The sequence below is a fragment of the Rhinopithecus bieti genome, unplaced genomic scaffold (genome assembly GCF_001698545.2).
Source record: "Rhinopithecus bieti isolate Rb0 unplaced genomic scaffold, ASM169854v2 scaffold_9996, whole genome shotgun sequence".
Taxonomy (NCBI): Eukaryota; Metazoa; Chordata; class Mammalia; order Primates; family Cercopithecidae; genus Rhinopithecus; species Rhinopithecus bieti.
In genome coordinates this window covers 2,941,022-2,949,201 of record NW_016806973.1, presented here as the reverse complement: position 1 = coordinate 2,949,201, position 8,180 = coordinate 2,941,022, and positions in this window count along the sequence as shown.

Sequence of the window (8,180 nt, the reverse complement as noted above, 5' to 3'; positions counted from 1 at the left end):
TTTTGAAAATAGTAGACGCCAAAAATAATGCATTTAAAATATAATTTATATGGCACCTCAGAAGAGTTTCGAACAAATGACTAGTCTTTTAAGAAGTTATAAATTCATGTCTAGAATAGAAATATCTGTGAATCACTCAATTATTTCTCTCATATTTGCTGGTATAAAACTAGGGAATAGCCAAGTAGCTTACATTATCAACTGCTTATGAGGATGCTAAAATGATATACTTAACTGATATTTCCATCTAGAGGCATTGTATAATTTTGTCATCAAAAATAACTATAGACTCAAGAATATAAGGAGGAATATTTTATATAGTGGCATACAAAGTTAGGACATTTATCTGTCATTTTCCCATATTATTTATCCTCAAAAGAGTTTGTTTCTTCATATCATGTGGAAGGATAATTGGCCCTATAAAGAAGTAATTATTTATATCAACTAGGTAATAATAACAGAGAATGACTCATAATCTACTGGAACAGACGTTGTAGGGCCTGTGATGTCTCTTTCCTTCTAGTCACTTTCAAAAGCCCAAATACCAACACTTTTGTAACTTCCTCCTTTTCCCCCTATACACATAGTCAATTCTTCTTTTGTACTCCCTCAGATGTTAATTTGTACATTGATTTTCACATTTACAGTACTGTATTATAATTACTTACTTACATTTATGACCTGTCTGATCAATTTTAAATTAGCATTTTCTTCTCCCTTGTCTCTCGGTACATTATATGCTGACATATAGCAGATTCTCAATGGATGTTTGTTAAAAGAGGCATTTTATTTCCTCAGTAAAACCATTTTATGTCATTGGACAAATTCAAGTGTACAGTTAGATTCCAGAAACCATAGTCTACCATACAATTCAAGGTATTTCTGCCATTTTATGTCATGGAACACATTCAATTGTACAATTAGATTTCAAAAATTATACTCTCCCATGTAATTAAAGGTATTTCTGAAAAAAAATACTTATTTATGAAGGACAGTGTTTTTATAAAATTTGATACCTAATGACTGATGTTTAATAGCTGTGAAATAAAAGAAAGCTAAAAATCATACTGAATACATGAAAAAACGAGTCAGTAGTTGGGATCAGAACCAAGCAAAAGATCCACAGAGTAGAGGTGATAAGAAAGTGTCTTGAGATTTTAGAATCAATAGCAAAAGCCATTAGTATCCATAGCCATGGAATTAAGCAAAAACAATGGACAGGAGAGGAAAAATGTATTCAGTGATGAACATTGAAACCAAAGGGAAGGAACAAGTGACTCATCACAAAAGTGTACTACTGTTAAAGGTAAGAGGATAGACCTGCTGTGGAGAGAATTAGAAACTGGTTGCTAATGTGCCTACATATTGAGAAAAACATTCTAGTTCCTATTTTCCTATATTTCAAACACATCCGTAGAATAAAATTCTATTATCTAAGCTGACCTAAGTTTACTTCTGTTCCTCGAAACCTGAAAGATCCTAACAAAATATACTGGCATAATGAATGACTTAGTTCAATTGTGTATTTTCTATCTACATCCGCAGACAAGTACCAAGTATCAGTTTTGTTTGTTTGTTTTGTTCTGTTTTTTTTTTTTCCAGGAAAACAATCCTCTACATTTTTCATTACATTCTACTGCAGTTAGGACACCGCACAAGTTTTACTTCCCCCTTCCTCTGACAATCCACATCTGGTTCCCACAGTCTGATCATTCTATTTCTGTTACACATCTCAAAATAGTGTCATGATCTCCATTCCTACTAGTTTACATATTTTTCATACTCACTTAAGTCTTTGTAATTGATCTTGCTACATTTCTATATTTCTGTGTCTTTGTGATAGTAAATATCAACCATTCATTTCCATGTTTAAGTCTCCTTCAAGCATTTCCTATAGAACCAGTCTAGTGGTGACTAATTCCCTTAGCACTCACTTGTCTGGGAAAAACTTTATCTTTCCTTCATTTATGAAAGTTATTCTGGTGGAATATACAATCCTTGACTTAAAGTTTTGTTTTTTGTTTTTTGTTTTTTTAGTTCACCACTTTGAAAATGACACCCAATTTTCTTCTGGCCTGTGAGGTTTCTGCTGAAAAGTCAGCAGTTCATCTGATGGGTTTGTATAGGTGACTAGACGCTTTTTTCTTGCTAATTTTAAAATTTTTTCTTTCACTTTGATGTTAGACATTCTGAATATAATATGCCATGATGTAGTCCTTTTTGCAGTGTATTTTCCTGGGGATCATTGGATCTTCTGGATCTGGATGTCTAACTCTGTTGATAGACTTGGGAAGTTGTCATCAATTATTTTCTTAAATAGGTTTTCTATACTTTTTGATATCTCTTCCTCCTTAGGAATACTGATCATTCATAAGTTTGCTCAGTTTATGCAGTCCCAGACATCTCAAAGGTTTTGTTCATTCTTTTTAATTATTTTTGCCTCATTTTAAAATTATTTTAAAAGACCAGTCTTCATGTTTTGAGATTCTTTTACTTCATCTAACCTATTTTTGAAGCTTTCAGATGTATTTTGTATTTCCTTCAATGAATTATTTTAGTGTCAGAATTTCTGCTTTTTTTAAAAAAAGTATCTATCTTCTTGGTAAATCTCTCATTCACATTCTGAATTGATATTCTGATTTCTTTAGTTTGTTTTCAGATTTTTCTTGAATCTCACTGAACTTTAAAATCAATATTTTGAATCTTTCATTTGCCATTTCAAGGAATTCTTTTTGATTGGGGTCTATTGCTAGACAATCTTTGTGGTCCTTAGGTGGTGTCATATTTCCCTGCTTCCTCATGTTTCCTGTGTTCTTACATTGATATCTGCACATCTGGTATAGCATTCGCTTGCTCCAGTTTTTTGAAATTGCTTTTGTAGGGGATAATTTTTTTTCCTCAAGATGTATGTATGCTGTGGGTTAAGGTACTTTTGCTTTGATTTTGGGTGTCTGTGGTAGTGTTATCTTTGTATGACTTCTTCAGCAGTACAAAGGTCCAGTGTGTCTGTGATTTCCTTGGTAGCTTATGGTACCATTACTATTTGAGGTTTCAGTGAAGTTTTGCTGGGGACTTGGGCACCAACTAAGCCAGTCTTTGGGCCCTGGTGGTGACAGCAGTAGGGTGAGTGTGCCTGTCTTTAGGCCCCAGATCAACTTACACTGGCTCTGATGTTAGTGGGTTAAAGAGGGCTGATTCTTGGGCCTCTGGGTGGCTTTCTTAGATGCTAGTAGTGGGAGCAGTAGGCCAGATGTGTGTGTGGGTTCTCAGATGCCTGGGAAGCTGGTGTGTTGTGGATGATGGCAGGAGCAGCAGTGGAGCAGCCTACTGGGATTCAAGTGGCCCATGTTGGTGTTGCTGGAAGCTGAGGTGTGTTAAGTGGGCTAGTCTGTAGTCCCACAGCCATGAGTAGCAAGGGTGGTAGGTAATGTCCTAAGTGCTTAGGAGAGTTTGTTCTTCCCTTTCCCTCCCCAGTTAGGTGGCAACTACAGCTGTTACCTCAAACTCAACCTGAGGGTGAGGCACAGCCCAGTTTTAAATTTTTAAAATGGTGCCAGCTGTGGGCTAAAAACCAGAGAGGATGGGGCCCATCTCAGGCAAGCAGCATGGGCAAGAAGCTTTGGAGAATATGATCTGCTCACATCTCCATCTCAACAGCAGTCCACAGGAGATTGTAAGGGACACTCCTTGGGTGCATGGGAGCACCCAATCTCAACCTCCTCTCTCCCTTTTTGAAGCCTCACAACAGCAGCAGCTGCCATGTCTGGAGATCCCTGGTATCTATGCTCTCCAAATGATGCCTAACTGAGGCTGCTAGAACAAAGGCTCAAATATCTGTGAGATGACATGTACATCCCTTTGTAGAGCAATGTCTCTGAACAACCTTTAGCTATCTCCATATGTCAGGCCTAAAGACCTCATGGGTTGAGGGTTTCTCCTGTAGCCAAGACTGTGGAACCCTGGGGGTTTCTCTCTTACTGTTTCCCTGCCTCCAGGAGCCATTTCCCAGCTTTCAGTCAGTCCCTGGCCAGGCAGCCTGCCTTGAACACTCTATTTTCTTGCTTTTGGGCTTCCCGTCTCTTCTCTAGTGAATCCTCACATTCTCTTCTAGACAATCTGTTTAAAATGTGAGTATCTATTTATTATTCTGATTCCTCTCCACAGAGGAGGCACATACTACTTGCATCTCATCAGTCATCTTGATCCCTCTCCCTGCACTTATTCTTTCTCCATTCTAATCCTAAAATATCTTTAAGAAAAAAACTTGATAATAAAAGTGGCTGAATACAACATATACAAAAGTAAATAAGATAGGGCTGTGGAAAAGGTCTCCAATTCATTACAGAATAAAGAAATCTGAATGGAGTTAATCACGATGAGTTTATATATATTTTCGAGTCCATGAACTAAGGTTTCTGAGAGGAAAATTGTGGGTGAAATGGGTTCTCCTGAGACAATGATATGAGGTCAAAGGAAACCTGACACTGAGAGATACTGAAAGGTAGAACATCATCATTGTTAACATACATACTTCTACCAGATTTGTTATGCTGAATAATAACAATTTTGTTACCTTTAAATTAAATTTAAAATTCAATTTTAAACAGAGCAATTTAAAATAATTTAATCAAAGGTTGCATGGTGGTAGGCAATTGGGAATTGGGGTCAGCAGATGACAACTGTTGTCTGAGAAGACCAAAGCTCAATGCTTCTGGGTTTTTGACGGCCTGTAACATCTTTCAGTCTTTGCTGTCAGAGTATATAAACCACTGGCTCTATGAGAATCCTCTAGGAGTAGTGTGGGTGGCAATGGAGAGCAAGGACTCAGGATCATTCTCAGCCCATTCTGCTCACTGCTCCAGAAACGTACAATATGCCAGGCCTTAAATATGTTAAATATGTTGTAATGAACAAAACAAATATTCTTATTCCAATAAAATTTAAAATTTTGTAAAGGGAGGAGAGAATTACAAATATGTCAAGAAAAGATAAATTATTCACAAACTTTGATAAGTGCTACAAGACGAATAAAGAGGGTGCTGAAGGAGGGAATAATGGGGGCAGCCACTCTCATACAGGCATCCAGGAAGGACCTTTGAATAAGGGTCCTGACTAATGAGCAGAAATCCACCATGTGAAATGAAGAGAATTGTATTCTGAATGGAGGAAACAGTCTTGTCCTAAAGCTATGGGAGAGGAAACTGATTCCAGTGAGAGGAGAAGTTGAACAAGGTGAGCAATTCTGCCCAGACCTCACATAAGAAGGAATATGGAGAAATAAGTGGGCAGATTGGTGTGGTTTATGGAGTCTATTGTGGTCATGATCATCATTGATTGGAAGGGGTAGAAACAATATTTACAGAGTGGAGAGAATGAAACCACAGAAAGACTTGACCCGCGGAGGGTTTACAATTGGACTTTGACAACATCAGACTCAGAGAAACCTCTCACTCCTCGGGGACTAGATGAGTGTGTTAGCCTCTCCTTCCAGGCCAGCTTCAGGCTTCCAGCTGTACCAAACTTCTTGGGTTCCCATCACTGGCTGGATCAGGGGCTTGTCCTCTGTCATTCTGTACCTTGTTGTTCTTTGTCCCCTGTATACCTCTTATTTACTTTAACTATAATATTTTCTAATAATTTTTTTTCTGGGAAGCCTTCATTAGAATTTGCCTTTCATTTCCCCTATTATATTAAATGAGTATTTTAAAGCTTTTTATCCTAATTTATTATTTATCACATGGATTAAGAATGAAAATGATTTAGCTATTGAGTAAGTGATAGGGAAGAAATAGAAAAGAAAGAAGAAAGTAGAGAGAAAGAAGGTGAGATAAAAGCTACCAGCCCGAATATCAGGAAAAATCAGGTAGCGTCTACAGTGGCTGACCACTGGTCATGTGTAAAAAGCAAGAGTATGATTCTAAGCTGTGATATTTGGTGTAAGTATAGTTTATATTTTATGGAAGAAAAGTTTTTAAACTACTTCTGTAAGGACATTTACCTTGCTGTACCTAAAAGTTAAATGGATACCACGTTTGATATTTTGAATTTTTTTCTTGGTAAATACACTAGAATATGTCCATGCCATTTAAAAAAAAAATGAAATCTGAGATGTAAGAAAGAAAGTAAGTGTTGATGGGGATATATGTAAGTTGGGAAACTGTCAAAAGCCAGCTGATTTAAAAGAATGAGAGACCATATAGTATATTTGATCATCTTCAAGCAGACTTACAGGTAAATCCCCAAAGATATAAAATTTGATTACCATGTTAGAGGTTCCAGGGACAGATCATATGATCCTTATTATAAATATGTTTACACTAACACATAAAATAAGAAAGACTGAACAAAGCAATAAATATAGAAAAAGTCATGCCAATTTAACCTTCCGGGAGCAGTTACAGGAGAGACTGCTGAAATAGAAAACATTAGTAGTAGTTACATTTTTTTTTTTTTTTGAGACGGAGTCTCACTGTGTCACCCAGGCTGGAGTGCAGTGGCCGGATCTCGGCTCACTGCAAGCTCCGCCTCCTGGATTTACGCCATTCTCCTGCCTCAGCCTCCCGAGTAGCTGGGACTACAGGTGCCCGCCACCTCGCCCGGCTAGTTTTTTTGTATTTTTTAGTAGAGGCGGAGTTTCACCGTATTAGCCAGGATGGTCTTGATCTCCTGACCTCGTGATCCGCCCATCTCGGCCTCCCAAAGTGCTGGGATTACAGGCTTGAGCCACCGCGCCCGGCCAGTAGTTACATTTTAATGACTAAAGCAATATGCTTTATTTTAAAAGCCATTTGTTATATTAATATATAGATATCTTTAAATTTCTTCAGAAATTTTCAGCTCAAGAGAAAATCTTATGGTAATTTAATATACTGTAATTTTACTTTACAATGTCATTCTTTTAATATCTTTTCATATATAATTGTGTAAGAACTCACTTAGGATTCTAAGAAGACTGCTTACAATCAGCACACAAATTCTTATGTTCTCTTGACAGTCCTGGGTGAAAATATTTATGTAACGTTAGCCAAAAAAAAGGTGTGCAGGCATGACATCTCCATGGCTCTCTGAGATTGGTGTCCTTTTGCACAGTCCCAATCCAAGTGTTTCTAATTATAGATTTGAGGGTAAAAGTATTTTAATTTAAAAATTGAAGCTGATGAGGAGGTTCCAAGATGGTCGAATAGGAACAGCTCCAGTCTACAGCTCCCAGGGTGAGCGACACAGAAGATGGGCGATTTCTGCATTTTCAACTGAGGTACCAGGTTCGTCTCACTAGGTCTTGTCAGAGAGCAGGTGCAGCCCACTGACCATGAGCTGAAGTAGGGCAGGGCATCACCTCACCCAGGAAGCACAAGGGGTTGAGGAATTCCCTTTTCTAGCCAAGCCCATGACCAACAGTACCTGGAAAATCAGGACATTCCCACCCTAATACTGTGCTTTTCCAATGGTCTTAGCAAATGACACACCAGGAGATTATATCCTGCACCTGGCTTGGAGGGTCCCATGCCCACGGAGCCTCACTCACTGCTAGCACAGCAGTCTGAGATCTAACTGCAAGGTGGCAGTGAGGCTGGGGGAGGGGCATCCACCATTGCTGAGGCTAGAGTAGGTAAACAAAGTGGCCAGGAAGCTCCAACTGGGTGGAATGCACCACAGCTCAAGGAGGCCTGCCTGCCTCTGTAGACCCCACCTATGGGGGCAGGGCATAGCTGAAAAAAAGGCAGCAGAAACTTCTGCAGACTTAAACATCCCTGTCTGACAGCTTTGAAGAGAGTAGTGGTCCTCCCAGCACGGAGTTTGAGATCTGAGAACGGACAGTCTGCCCTCCTCAAGTGGGTTCCTGAATCCCAAGTAGCCTAACTGGGAGGCACCTCCCAGTAGGGGGCTGACTGACACTTCATAAGGCCAGGTGCCTCTCTGAGATGAAGCTTCCAGAGGAAGGATCAGGCAGCAACATTTGCTGTTCTGCAATATTTGCTGTTCTGCAGCCTCTGCTGGTGATACTCAGGCAAAAAGGGTCTGGAGTGGACCTCCAGCAAACTCCAAGAGACCTGCAGCTGAGGGTCCTGACTGTCAGAAGGCAAACTAACAAACAGAAAGGACATCCACACCAAAACCCCATCTGTATGTCACCATCATCAAAGACCAAAAGTAAATAAAACCACAACGATGGGGAGAAA